The 15637-nt window shown below is 45.1% G+C and overlaps 1 protein-coding gene across 1 annotated transcript in view; it reads left to right on the plus strand.

The window, feature by feature from the left end:
* The window catches only part of IQCA1 (IQ motif containing with AAA domain 1), a 197176-nt gene that overhangs the window by 180919 nt on the left and 620 nt on the right, over positions 1–15637 (plus strand). The gene's annotated exons all lie outside the window — the stretch shown is intronic.

Genomic DNA, 15637 nt, shown 5'->3' on the forward strand with positions numbered 1-15637 from the left:
CCAAGCACACTAAGGGACGGTCCTGCTTCAAGTGGGCAGCCCTGCATGCACAAGGTGAGGAGAGGACAAGACCCACCTTTGAGGACAAACAGCTCTGACGGTCAAGTGCAGACTCCACTGCAAGCTCACTCCCCCATCCCCCTTAAGGATGCCCCCACTTTGTCACAGGGGTATGAGTTTTAATGGTGGAAAAAATGGGGTGCAGGATGGGAGGGGTCATGCAGTGAGGAAGGGGACGTAACTTGTCTTCACTTCTCTGATAATTTACACACAGAATAATAGTAGTGAGTCAAAGCTGCAAAGAAGTGTGATATTAACCAGACAGGCTTAACAGTCAAATGGATTTGGACAAAATGCAGAAGAGTGGAAAACTTGCCATCTGCTCTCTCTTCTCTCCTTATCAGAATTGCGGATTCGACAAGCCGTGCCCAAAGCTACATAAATCCGTGTTTGCCCATTATTTTCTGTTCGCCTTGGCCAATTACATTAGAATACGACTACAAACCACCATCGCTGCCATACCCAGATGCACGTACACACACACACACACACACACACACACACACACACACATCTCAGCTGACGTATATAATTGGGAAATGTTCAATCCTAATGACTTCCATTGACGGTGGAGAGAAGAGCTAAGGTCCTTTGAACAGAATGCATTTTTCAAAGCCTTCCTCCCTGTTGCCTTGGTGAATCCCAGTGGAATGGAGATTGTCTTGGTGATAAGAGGAAGCCAAACCAGGAGAATGGAGGAGATGGTATATTGGGGCCAATAAAACCTCCTTGAAAGTTGGTTTCTTGGAGACAAGTTGGGGACACCACGGTGGTTTCACCCAGCTGTCCCGCTGGCATTATTAGGTCAATAAACTCTCCTAAGTTTCTATGAGCCAAATGGCCTCTCTCTCTGAACATTACCCCCAGCCCAGGCCCCGACCTCCGTGAAGGGGAGGGATGCCGCTGTCATGTGGCCATCTCTAGGATGCCTTAGGGCATCTGCAGGTCAATAAAATGTCCTCGGACCCTGCCTGCCAGACCCCATCTGTGCCTGTGTCCCTGGGATTTTAGTGAGAATACAGCTTGTAAGATGGGGAGAAGGTCCACTGTACAAAACAGATGCCTATTAACTAAGAAGACCACCGGGGGAGGAAGGGAAGAAGGAGGGAGCGATGGTGGGTCATCAAGTTGGCCTGAAAGGAAAAAGCATGAAAGATCCAGATTGATCTCACAGAACCCGCCTGGGTACCAGGCAGGCTCCTGGCAGAAGCTCAGTGCAGGTGCTGTCTGTGGACTGTCACCAGCAGCTCAGGTTCCTGCAGTGGCTGCACTGCTGCATCCCTGAACAGCCCCTCTTCATGTTGGATGTGCATTTGAATCTCCCAAGGAGCTTGTTAACATGCAGGTTCCTTATCCATGGGTCAGGATTGTGGTCCAAGATGCTGCATTTCTGACAAGCTCTCAGATGATGCAGATGCAGCTGGTGCCTGAAAACTTCATTAGGAATAGAGCATCTTGGGCTCCACCGCAGACCTAGGGAATCAGAATCTGCAGTTTATCACAACCCCAGGCGACTCAAATGTACATAAATTTTCAGCAGTTTTCTTCTAGACACTACTTACACGCTGGAAATCAGGAAGAAGGCAAGTCAGAGGAAATTGTCCTGAGCACCCATGTTTGGTACACTTGAGCCAACCAAGGGACCGTACAGAGCCATCACCTTTGAGTGTCTGCCGTCAGGGAGCAAATCCACCACACCTGCAGACGCCACCAGACTGAACATGCCAGACAAGGATGGGCAGTTCATTAGGCAGGACTCACGTTGTACACTTTGTCCCAGGGGCCCCTACATGTCATCCATTCACGTGGCCATTTGGCCATTTGTGTCATGGCAATAATGCCCACAATTTTCTCTGATTTTCCAAAGGTAAGAAACCAATGGTTTTTGTGAAAATGTAGATGTACCAAAACATGTTAACACAAAGTTCCAGGAATTAGTCCTTACGGGTCAAAGTCATGTGTGCTTGTGTGAAAATTCAATGAAGTCACTGAAACACAAGTGGAAAATACTTTGGGAGCCTTTGATTTTAGGCCTGGCAGGAAGCAAAGCATTGTTGGCATAAAGGAATAGACATAGAAAAGCATTTCAAGAGTCTTCCCACTGATAGAAAAACCCTAAGTATTATCAGCAAAAGGAGCTTCCTTAAATTAGTAAGAAATGAAAAATAATCTATGCTTTATCCAAAGAAACAAGAAAAAAAAAGTGAGAATAAAGAACACAGAACAGGGAAGAAGACCCCGGCACAAGCTCAGTTTTGTCACCAATGGGTGTGTACAGACCTTTGGCAAAACTCAATCTGCCCAAACCTCAGTTTCTTTGTCCCTAAAACTGGTCACCTGACTAGTCCACAGCTCATTCTCAGGTCTTAAGAATCAAAATTGTCAGAAGTTATGACTTTACATTTTGCTGCTTTTTCTGTGGCTTTCAAAGTAGACATACAAATGCATTTAAAATATCTTTTTAAAAATAAGGAACTGAAAAGACAACCCACAGAATGGAAGGAAATATTCGTATTGGGGTCTTTTCAGTTGGGGTTTATTATCCAAAAAAGCTGCTATGAATATTTTTGTACAGGTTTTTGTGTGAACACAAGTTTTCATTTCTCTGGAATAAATTCCCAGGAGTGAAATTTCTGGGTCTATGAAGATCACGTGTTTGGTTTCATAAGAAATGGTCAAGCTGCTCTCCGGAGTGGCGGTACCACGTGACATCCTCAGCAGCAATGGATGAGGGATCCAGTTTCTCCGCATCCTGGTCAGCATTTGGTGCTGGCACTCTTTTATATTTTAGCCATTCTGATAGGTGTGCAGAGACATCTGACTGTCATTTTTTTTTAAACGTGCATTTCCCCGATGGCTGCTCACGTCGAGCATTTTGTGTGTGCTTATTCGCCATTGGATCTCCTCTTCGGTGAAATATCTCTTCATGTCTTTTGCCCACTTTCCCTCCTTTTAACTAAATTTGATTAACTAAAAAACTCAGGGCTTCCCTGGTGGCGCAGTGGTTGAGAGTCCGCCTGCCGATGCAGGGGAAACGGGTTCGTGCCCCGGACCGGGAAGATCCCACGTGCCGCGGAGCGGCTGGGCCCGTGAGCCATGGCCGCTGAGCCTGCGCGTCCGGAGCCTGGGCTCCGCAACGGGAGAGGCCACAGCAGTGAGAGGCCCGCGTACCGCAAAAAAACAAAACAAAACAAAACTCAGTGCTGCTTTTAGAGGAATAGGAAGCATGCATCCCTGACCAAAAAAAAGTGGGGGGATGTGCATCCTCAAACATTCACGGGAAGACCGGCAGAAACAGCCATAAAAATCAGCTGAATTTATTAAATAGTCATTGTCAGGAAGAGCATTCAAACACAGACGCCAAAGCCCCACTAGTTTCTGCCGGATCTCAGAAGGCTCCAGAAGAACATTTCTGTACAATGCGCTTCCACAAGTCAATGTCTGTTCTTATTTGAAGGGGGGTGGCGTCTTCATACTTGGGCTAATGGGTCTTAGAGGATCCATTAGGATTCAGACCACTGGGTGGTCTGAATCAATACCCAGCGCGGATTCTAATACATGGAGCTGTAAGAGGCGCATTAAGATTCTATTCTGGTGGAAAATAGACATTAGGGAGCCCCTGGCTTCCAATATTGCAGACCACAATCATTTCTTCTCTGCCTGTGTTGCAGCATTCTGGAAGATACCTGGGCATTCCAGAAAGTAAATAGATCAGAGTTGCTTTTGTTTGAGAGAAATCCCAGGGCTGGGAACAGGAACTCCTGCAGCCCCTCTGAGCAGGGGTAGGGGGTCCACAGTGAAAGCAAGGCACAGGGCGGCCTCGTTGCATGGGCACCCGTATTCACAGCAGCACAGTAGCCACAGAGATGGAAGCAACCCAAGTGCCCACTGATGGATGAAGGGATAAACAAAATGTGGTCTATATATACAGGGGAACTCAGTTTTTAAAAGGAGGGCTTCCCTGGTGGCGCAGTGGTTGAGAGTCCGCCTGCCGATGCAGGGGATGCGGGTTCGTGCCCCGGTCCGGGAAGATCCCACATGCCGCGGAGCGGCTGGGCCCGTGAGCCATGGCCACTGAGCCTGCGCGTCCGGAGCCTGCGCTCCGCAACGGGAGAGGCCACAATAGTGAGAGGCCCGCGTAACGCAAAAAAAAAAATAAAATAAAATAAAAAATAAAAGGAAGAGGATTCTGACACAGGCTACAACATGCATAAACCTTGAAGACATTAAGCTAAATGAAACAAGCAAGTCACCAAAGGACAAATTGTGTATGATCCCACTTCTATGAGGTCCCTAGAGGAGTCAAAGTCATAGGGACAGCAAGTGTAAGGGTGGTTGCCAAGGGCTGGGGGAAGGAGAATGGGAAGCTGGTGTTTAATGGGGACAGAGTTTCAGTTTTGGAAGATGAAAAAAGTTCTGGAGAGGATGGTGGTGATGATTGACCAGATGATGTGTATGTACTTGAAGCCACTGAACTATACACTTAGAAATGGTTAAAAGGGCAAATTTCATGTTATGTATATTTTCCCACACTTTTTTTAAAAAGGAAAAGAAACGATGGGTTCTTTACTTTCAGACACACTTTGATCTCACCCTCCCAGTGACTATCCAGGTCTGTTCAGAAGCAGCCTTGTTTTGATTCCCCAAACCTCCAGGAAAGAACAAAGTGCAACAACCCGGCAACTGGTTCTCATTACCTTAGGAGGCAAAGACTATTCTCCTATCAGCCAGCAGCTGAGTCCAGCTTGATTAGGTCCACTGGCAACACTCCTGTCCCCTTTGGAACAGCAGGAAAAACCGGCTTTGGAGCAGAAATTTAATGAAAATCCAGGTCTTGTTGGCAGAGGAGAGATTTGCTGGTTTTTTCTTATCTTCACCATACTTGGTGGACTCTGCCTTGGGGGATTCTAAGCCTTAACTTTGTTCAGATATCAGAGTCTTCCGAGCTAGAACGGACCCTAAAGATGGTTTACTCCAAGCCCAAATGGACAAGGAGACCCCACATGACAACAGGAAGGGACAGACCCAGGCCACTGCCCTCTGTCCTCCATCCAGCTTTGGACATTTTGTGCTTCGTTTATCACACCGTCTAGACCCCCGGCAAGGTCGTTATTACGATCAAAGAGCCCTGGGAGAAAAATGCCTGACTTCTTACCTGTGTCAGCACGTGAGCTGTCAGCAAATTGATCCACTGTCCTCTGCAGGGAAGAGGGAGAAAGTCCTGACCTCACAAAGGTCATGCCCACGGTCACAGGGTCCTGATACTGTACACTCGGTGCCACGTTGATGCCTCACTGAACGACGTTCAGATAATCAAAATAGGAACATTGACTGCGCCCCTGCCTCGGGGCCACACCGTTCATATATCAATGCACAAGAAAGTGCTGTGTCCCTCCCATCTTGCGGATGAGACAACTAAGGCTCAGAAAAATCAATTAACCCACAAGGCACGTGGCTGGAAGATGCTGACCCAGACCAGCTCCGAAGACTGAGATGGCAAGGGGTGTTGCCCAACCTCAAGGTGACTGAATCCCAGGTCCCCGTGGTCCCAGATCTCGCTGCTATAGCCCTGGTCCTCCTTCACAAGTGGACGTACAGCATCCTGAGGGCTGTGCCCTGTCACCATCATGAAGGTCACTCCTACCAGGGGTTAGCTATAGTTCTGAGCCAGGGTGTGAGTGGACCAGGTGGTAGGTTAGCAGGACGGGCATCTGGCCGCTGCTGCCCCCTGCTGGAGGGCCTGGGTTCAGCAGCCATTTGCTGGGGGGCCCACCCTGGAGAGAAATCCCCTGTGGGCAGTGCTGTGAGTGGCCACTGCTGGGAGGTCACCTCTCCCACTCCTCTCCCCGCCACTGGTCCTCCTCCCGGGGGGAGTGGATGGAGGAACTGTGAGTGGATTTCTCAGCATCCCTAAAACAGCTTCACCAGGGTGGCATGTGCTGGTCCGGGAGCACTGGACATGAGCCTCTCCTCCAGCCAGGGGAGGATTTCCAACTATACCTCGAGTGGGGAGGGGCCGAGGTTATTCAAAAACAGAGCCAAGGGCTTCCCTGGTGGCGCAGGGGTTGAGAGTCCGCCTGCCGATGCAGGGGACGTGTGTTTGTGCCCCAGCCCAGGAGGATCCCACATGTTGAGGAGCGGCGGGGCCCGTGAGCCATGGCCACTGAGCCTGCGCGTCCGGAGCCTGTGCTCCGCAACGGGAGAGACCACAACAGTGAGAGGCCCGCGTACCGCAAAAAAAAAAAAAAAAAAAAATTTCTAGATTTGGAACTAGTTGTGTAGTTGTCTTGTCAACCGTCATATAAAGCCTAGAGAGGAGGGATTATGTGTTTTTTCTGTCTCGACTCTCCAACGTCTTACAGTGTCAGGGAACAGAGAAGGCGTTGAGCGCAGACTTGTTAAACGTGATGACTCTCTATTTCATCCTGACCTCCACGTATGGGGGGTCCCACACTCAGCGGTGACAGACTCCCACTCAAGGAGGGTTACCCTGGCCTGGGTCCCTGCCACTCCAGGCCATCTGGCAAGGTACCATAAGATTGAGCCCTCTCCTCTTCCCAGGCACGCGTTCCTTTCCCCCCACCCCCACCCCAGTGATAGTGTCGTCTGGCTGCTAGGAGAGGTGATGGGATGACCTGTGCACAACGGATTAGCCCCATGGCCCATCGGTCTGAGGGAACATGACACCTCTGCAGAACCACACCTTCTCAAACACCCGGGCTGCTCTTACATGTCTGCTTGAAAACAGCATCCCCTCCTTTCTGTGTTCCTTCTTTTGATTCCTCCCAGCTTTCCCCTGGGGACAGTGTGAACCACCCACAGAGGTTCAGTGGTGGGGCTCATTTCCCTGCCCAGCTGGATGTGGACGTCCACCTCCTTGAGTGTCCTAGATGACCTTGGGTGGTGCCTGGAAATTCTTCTTGGTGACACTGGACTTCTCATTTACGCTATACATGGAGACCAGTGAACCCTTCCAGACTCTACTCCAGCTGGACCCTGCAGGCTAAAGACCTGGGGAGGGCTGAGGGAGCCAGACTAAGAACCAGTCACTGCCTGAGAACACAGTCCACATCCAGGGACAGCAAGCTCCCAGAGAAGGCAGAGAGATAAGATACGTGGGGAACGGCTGCAAGCCCTCGGAACCGTTGAGTAGAAACTACAGATAATTCTGATTGTTGACTTGTGGTTACTTCCCCTCCTCCCTCCTCCCCTCTCACCACCAACGGAGAGGGAGCTTCGAGCCAGAATACATTTGAATGGCAAAATAATTTATGCTTAATTAGGGTGCTGGATTTAAATTAGAAGTTTCGATGCAGAAGCACATGGATTGTTTAATCGCATTGGTTTGCCACTCATTAGCCACTCTTCTTAGATGTCTGTGACACTGGCGCCTTCTCCCGATTCCTAGGCACCCCCTTTCTTCTCTATAAACTATGGCAAATTCATCTTCCTAAAATGCCACCCTGGTCATTTCATAAGCTGCCTCCAAAAAACTCGAAGAGTTGGGCATCGATGGCGTTTAAGACCTTGCATGCTCACCATGTCCCCTTCCCACGGCATCACTTCCACCCCTGCTGGCCAGATCCACACAGCTGGTGGTCCCTCCATATCCCTTTGCTCACTCTCTTCTCTACATCTGGGAGGGAACCTTTTTACCTAACAAAATTCTGCCCGTTCCTTAAGACTCAATTCAAAAATCACCTGCCCATGAATTCTCTGGTGACTGCAACAAGAAGTCTTCTCCCCAGCACCACCACGGATGCCCAAGCTGATCGAGTTCCTTATTATATCTTCTTGTCCAGTTGGTCCTGGAACCAGACACCTTGTTCTACAAGCCTTTGTAACCTACAATAGGGGCTCACTAAGACGATTCTTTTGGATTAAGGGTAAATGAAAGACAGGCCCTGTTTCTCCTTAGCCCTTTGTGATAGCTCAGAGAACAGTAAGACGTATGATATGCTCAAAGCACGAAGCTTCCCCTACTGCAGATGCCACGAATTCGCAGGCTCTCGACGCCGTACACAGATTTTCTCTTTGCTCTTAGTCAGCTCCCTCGCCCACCGGCCACACCAGATACTTCTAGTTTTCACTGCTGTGTTCAAGCTCTTTACTCCAATCATCTCTCCCACCTCTCAGCAAATGACTTTGACCCTCATTTCAAAGAAAAGATACCATTAACTCTCCTCCCTTCCTCTTCTGGACCTGGAGACAACCTTACCTCTGTCTTTGGGGCATCTGTGCCTTTCTGCTTCCCTCCAGCATCAGGTGTGCTCCTGCTTCCGCTAGAGGCCGGGGCCTCCAACTCAACCTGGTGACAGCCTGTGTTCTCCATCATTTATTCCACTTTCTGCAGTACTTACAATAGTTCTGTCTCTATAAGCTTTATACCTCGTAGAATATAAACATGTTCGAACCTCTGCCCCCTCACACAATTACAGGCCTATCGCTGGAATGGTTAATTTTATGTGTCAGTTTGACTGGGCCACAGAGTGTTCAGGTATCTGGTTAAAGATTATGTGTAGGTGTGTCTGTGAGGGTGATTCCAGATAAGACTGACATTTGAATTGGAAGACTGAGTAAAGCCAATGCCCTCCCAGTGTGGGTGGGGCTCATCCAATCCACTGAGGATGCAAATAGAACAAGAAGGCAGAGGGAGGGACAATTTGTTCTCTCTGCCTGTCTGGGCTGGGACATTGGTCTTTTCCTTCCCTTGGACTAGAACTTATATCACTGCTTCTCCCGCTTCTTGGGCCTTTGGACTCAGGCTGGAGCTCCCCCACTGGCTTGCCTGGGTCTGCAGCTTACAGAGATGATGGGACTTCTCAGCCTCCATAATCATGCAAGCCGATTCCTTACGATAAATCTGGAGAGCTAGTAAAATGACTCAAGTACGCCGTGGCACTGGCCAGGGCGGTCTCAAGCTTCCTTCTCACAAAGTAGATGGTTTTTCCTGTGGGTTTTTACCATTTGGAGTCCAGAGCCCAGAGGTCTTTTCCCTTTAACAGGAGACCCCTGTAAGCATTTTGCCTAATTGACTTTGTCTCGGATATATTGGTTCATTTAGTCATTTTATAACTGAGTCTTGCTGACCTGAAAACCATTCTCTCCTTTTTTACATTTTTATGGAAACTATATCTATTATGTGTTTTCTTACAAAAGATGTAGATGCTCGTTATAGAAAAAATATAATGTAGGTAAGTGACCAGAGTAAAATAAAATACATCCTTCAAATCTTTAAATAAATAAATACAGCGTTGGTTTTTTGTTTATTTTGTTGTTGTTGTTTACAAATATTGTATCACAACATACATTCAGCTTTGAAACCAGATTTTCACTTAAAATAAGCTGTAAACAAATTTCCATACCGTTAAATATTCTATCGTCACAGATTTCCGTGGCTCTGTAGACCTCCATTGAATCAATGTACCATAATTTATTCAGCCAGTTCCCTGTTAATTGGATATTTGGGTTTTTGCCAACTTGCCGGGGTTCATCAGGTAGTCCCTCCCAAAGAAAAACCCCACCACAGAAATGGCTGGCAATCCTCCAAATGATAGTTTTTCAGCTTCAACGACTTTTAGATCCAGCATCCACTGAGAACTAGTTCTGACCTTCTCCTCTGCTCCATGGGTCTGCTATTCCCTACACCCGTACCACACCACTGATCATTGTTGCTTTCTACCTTCTAGGGAAATTCCATCTTTTACACATTCCTCAAAGTTTTCTAAACTATTCTCATATATGTATTCTTTATTTTTTTAGGGGAGCGGGTACTCTCTCAGCATAGTTACAAAAGTATCATTTTATTGCAGAAAACTGAGAAAATACAGATTTTTAAAATACTCGTTTAGAGATAACCACTGTTAACGTTTGGAATCCGTCCTTCCAATCTTTCTCCAAGCTTAATTTCATATATGCTTTACCAAAAATAAAATCATGCCATAGCATGCTGCCCTCTGGTAATTGTACATCTGCCAGAAATGTATGTAAATACCCCTTTCCCTAAAGTCACCTCAGCACCCAAGCATGCACATTTTTAAAGATTTGTCAATTTAACATCTGGTTTTAATTTGCATTTCTCTGAATACTAGTGAAGTTTAACATCACTTTAAGAGATTTCAATAAATCTCATTTTTATTCTTTTTTGTGAGATGGCTATGAATGTCCTTGGCCCCCGTTGCCATTGGAGACTTGGAGTTGTGCTTATTGAACAGTAGGAAGCCCTTTACATGTAAAGGCTCAATCCTCTGGAAGATTTCTCACAAGTGCTCTTACCATTTGTTTTTAGGGCTTTTTTATATTTAGAAGTTTCAAATTGCTTATTTGAGCAAATCTAGATTCTAGATTCTGTCTTTGTTTTAATATTTAGGGAGCTCTTCTTCAGCCCAAGATAATAAAAACATGTATCTATATTCTTCTTTAGTGGTGATATGATTTTATTTTTTTAATCCTCTGGGTCTTCTTTTGGTGCATAATACGACAGATTTCACTTTTTATTTTGTCAGCTACCCCAACTCCATTTATTGAAAATCCTTCCCCTCCTGGTGAATTAAATGCCAATATTTCATGATCTAAACCTATTTATTGTTTCTGTTTCCAAGCTTCCCACTGTCTTCCATTGATCTTCCATGGAAGCTTTTGCTGCTAACGCACCTGGAAGAATTATTGGTGCTGTACCCTGTATTTTGCTATCTGGTGAGGCAGATTTTCTCTCAACGTTCTTCTTTTATTGAATTTCCTGAACACTGATGTGAATTTATTTTTCCAGGATTCTCTCCTCTACACCTTGCCCAGTTTTCTAACTTTGCTGGTATATAGAAAAGCCATTAATTTTTTTTATTTGGGGAGGGACATAGGCTAGCTTACTGAACATTTTTATAAGTTCTAATATTTTTTCAGTTGATTCACTTGGATTTTCCAAATAACTGTATCATCTGCAGATAATGGTTGCTCACTTTGATGTTTTTTAATACTTGTTGTTCTTATTTCTTTCCCTGACTTATCACACACTGACGAACTTCTCGAACGGTGTAGAACATTGTCAGAGCTCACCTTGGCCTCATGCTTCCATACACCAAAACTTGGACTTGTGTGATGCTTCTGGCCTTCTGATCTCATACCTTTCACTCTGGGAGTACTTTCCTGGTATCTCTGGGAGAAAGAATTTGCTTGCATGACTTAGCCACTTCTAGGTTCATCTGGGATCTGTGTATCTGAGGAGAGGGTACTCTGGGTCTCTTTGCTTCTTGGGAAGTGTCAGTCCTTGTTGGGTGTGGGTGGGGAAAGGAGGATCAGAGCTGCCAGGGACTGTGTACGTTGCCTAAGTCAGGGATTCCTAGTAAGCTCCTCTAGCTTCAGATCTAAAGCCACCTACTTCAGTTGGCTTTATCAGTAGTGAAGCTGACACTTTGAGCCCCATCTGTCTGATGCCTCCTCTCAGTTGATTCCAAACTGATACATGGAGGACATAATAATACAGAGTTGGCTTGCCTGTTGTTCTTGTCAAAATAATCTCTGTTTCAGCATTAAATATGAGGTTGGTTGTTAATTTTAGAAAGATAATCTCTATCATGTAACAAAGTATTTTTTTGATCTAGTTTACTAGAAGTTTTAATATGCAATATGTTAGATGTTATAAAATATTATTTTAGTATCAGTTGAGATGATCATATTGTTTTCTCCTTTGACATATTATGAGATAAAATATATTAGTAGATTTTTTTTAAAAAAACTAAAAATATTTGGCAATCCTACAACAAACTCTACTTGGTCATATGTATTATTCTTTTAACACGTTGCTGGATTTGATTTGTTGATGTTTTACATAGAATTTTTGCAATTATATTTGTAATTGATATTGATCTAGCTTTGTTTGTTATTATTGCTATGATTGCTATTATGTTTGTTATATTTTGGCTTTTTGTGAATATTTCTTTGACTTTTTTTTTTTTTACTTTTGTCGACAAAATTGAGGTACTGTGGTTTTCTACTCCTTCCTTATTTCGTTTTTGTTTCTTTTTATTTTCCTGAAAAATCACCCATCCCATTAAGACTTTCAGACAAATTAAAACATATTTTCTTAAAGCTTTAAAGTTCTATTCCTTATCTAGTTATAGCCTCTTTTCCCTTAAGGTTATGTATTTGTGCCTATTCTCTTGGCTTTTTACTGATCTTTTTTTTTTTAATTTTTTTAATTAATTTATTTTTGGCTGCTTTGAGTCTTCGTTGCTGCTCGCAGGCTTTCTCTAGTTGCGGCGAGTGGGGGCTACTCTTCGTTGTGGTGCGCGGGCTTCTCACTGCAGTGGCTTCTCTTGCTGTGGAGCACAGGCTCTAGGCATGCCGGCTTCAGTAGTTGGAGCACGTGGGCTCTAGAGCACAGGCTCAGTAGTTGTGGTTCCTGGGCTTAGTTGCTCCACGGCATGTAGGATCTTCCTGGACCAGGACTTGAACCTGTGTCTCCTGCATTGGCAGGCAGATTCTTAACTACTGTGCCACCAGGGAAGTCCCTCACCCATTTTTTAATCTTTACATAAATAATGTCATACGGAATTCACTCTTTTGTGTCAGGCAACTTTCATTTATTCAACACTATGTTTGTGAGAGTCAAGCACTATTGCAGGCAACTGTAGTACGTTCCCCTTCATCATTGTATCTTTTCCATTGTAGGAACACCATTTATTTATCCATCCTACTGTTAATAGACAATCGGATTGTTTCTAGTTTGAGGCATTAGGAACAATGCTGTTATGAACATTCCTGAACATGACTTTCAGTGGAAATGTGTACACATTTCTGTTGAGCATTTACCTGGAGGGAGATATTTTTGTAACTAGATGTCTTTGCCTTCAACCTGAGTAAATAATCTCAGTTTTCCAAAGTGGTTGTACCGGTTTATGCCCTAGCAGGTTTTGGAAATCTGCATTGCCCCAAATCATCAAAATGAAATTGTAGGCATTCTGGTGGCAGTGTAGTTGTATTTTAGTGGGGCTTTAATTTGTATTTCTCGGTTGGCTAATGAGAATAGGCCCCTTACATTTATGTATTGTTATTTGCATATCCTATTTTGTGAAGTATCCACTCAAGTCTCTTGTCCATTTTTCTACTTGGTTGTCTCCCTTTTTCTAATGGATTTGTAAGAATTCTTTATCTGAAGGTGAACACTTTGTCTGTTTTACATTTTGCAAATATCTTTCCCCATTTTTTCTCAAGAGATGATGTCTGTGAAATATTTTCCAAGTCCTTTCACGACTGAAGATCTCGTTCTGATTCCCCACACGTGAACATTAGATTGGTTGAGAATGGAGTTCTTGGGTTATAGTATATTTCTCCCCCTGCAAAAAACTTTGTGGGCGTTACTCTGTTGCTTTGTGCCACCTTATTATATAAAGAAAACTGCTATCAATTAGGTAATGTGGCTTTCCTACAGTAAACTTATGAGAGCTGTTCCTTTATCCTTGAAATACCAAAATGTCATCAGTATATGTTCAGGTATGTTTCTATCTTTTCAAAGAATCTCTTGAAGGATACTTTAAAGACAATTTTTAATTTTAAGGGTGCTTAAAAGGAGTTTTGATTTGGAGAGAAGACATTCTTCAGCTCAGGAAACTTATCATAGCCCATTTTTGTTATGGGCTACCATAATAAAATAGCATAGACAAGGTGGCTTAAAAAAAATGTATTTCTCACCATTTTGGGGACTGGGAAGTCCAAGATCAAGGTGCTGACAATGTAGGTTTCATTCTGAGGCTTCTGCTCTTAGCTTATAGGCAGCCACCACCTTGCCATGTGCTCACATGGCCTTCCCTCTGTGTGCCCAGGGAGAGGGGTCTCTGGTGGCTCTTCCATAAGGACACCAGCTTTATCAGATCAACCCTCTGCCCACTGATGACCTCATTTAACCTAAGTCACCTGCTTAAAGGCTCCATCCCCACCAGAGTCACATAGGGGGTGAGGGCTTCAACATATAAATTTAGTGGGGGACACAATTCATTCCACAGAAGAACTTACCTTTATTATTTCCTTGTTTACATGTTATATTCTCTCTGCTCCTTTTTCTCCTAAGATATAAAGAAGTTTCTGAATCTGTCCTCAATGTTCCTTTTCTTTACGTGCATCTTTTTGTCCCTTTTATACTCTGAGTATGAGAAATTTTCTCTGTCCGGTCTTAAATCACTGATTTGATTTTCCGCAATCTCCAATCACTGTGTCAACTGCATTTTAAAACTTGAAGTAACGGTTTTCATCTCAGAGCAATCTTCCTTGATCTCCTGTCGCTCCTTTTCCGTGGACATAATGTTCACCTAGATTCTCAGTGGCGACATAAATCAGAGATTTTCTCAAATTTTCTCTTGTTTCTTGCAGCAACTCTGGTTCATAAAGAGACATTTGCTCTGATGACTCAAAATAATCCATCCTTCTGTGGTTCTGAATCAGAGTTCATGTCAGTTTATCCTTGAGTGAGGAAGGAGAGAACGAGAGAGGGAAGAATGAGGTCCATGGCTTTCTTAAAAAGGTCGTTCAGGTGATGGGTTAATTATGTATTACTTCATAACAAATTACCCCCAAAACCTAATGGCTTAAAGCAACAAGCACTGACAATTGTTCAGTTTCTGTGGATCAGGAATGCAGGCATGGCTCAGGTGGGTGGTTCTAACTCAAAGCCTCTCATGAGGTTGCAGTCATGTCAAGACTCAGCTAGGCTGGCAGTTCCACTGCCAGGCCCCTTCACTGACTGTTGGCAGCCTCAGAATGTCCACTTTCAGGTTCACTCACCTGGGTCCCTCCACGGTGCCACCTCATCACATGGAAGCTGGCTGCCCCCAGGATGAGCAATTCAAAAGGGAGAGAAAGAGAGCATGCAGAACAGAAGCTGCAGGCTTTTTATAACCTAATCTCCGAAGTGACAATCCATCCCCTCCGCTGTATGGTATCCATTAGATGCAAGTCCCCAAGTCCACACTCAAGGGGAGGGGATGACACAGGGTGTGAAGATCATGGGCAGGTCAGGGCCATCTCCGAGGCTGCCCACCACAGTTGGGTAGATCATAGATTGCGTGTGTCTGAGGTCAGACTTTTTCAGACCCAGACTAAGAGACAGAGTTTAACCTTACAGACATGGTACTTTTCTATAACAGGTTTGTGTAGATTTGGAGAGAATTAGCCACAGACGTGGCCAGGAGCTTCACCACTGGGCAGAGTGTTTCTTTCCAGGTTTTTGTTTGTCTTGTCGTCTTTTAACGTATAAGCCTCTGGAATGGCTGCTGCGATGCTCCTTTCTGAAACGTGCATGACTGAAACTAGAGGTCATCAGATGCAGAGTGTGACCTGAGGTGCTGATGTTCTGGGAGTACCGCGGGGCTCAGGGCTCTCCCCCAAACTGCTGAAGAGGCAAGATCCACCCCACACCCACCGCAGGGCTCCTCTCCTACTTACCCATGGTGAACCCACGGGGAGCTGGTCAGCCCTTCCTCAGTCTTGCCTGCCCTACTTCTCCCAGGAATTCCCCAACACTTCTGTCATGGTGCACTCCGTCCTTAAGTTCAACCAGACACACAGCTCTCCATTTTTCTCCCTTTCC

This window comes from Globicephala melas, chromosome 7 (assembly GCF_963455315.2).
Source record: "Globicephala melas chromosome 7, mGloMel1.2, whole genome shotgun sequence".
Classification (NCBI taxonomy): Eukaryota; Metazoa; Chordata; class Mammalia; order Artiodactyla; family Delphinidae; genus Globicephala; species Globicephala melas.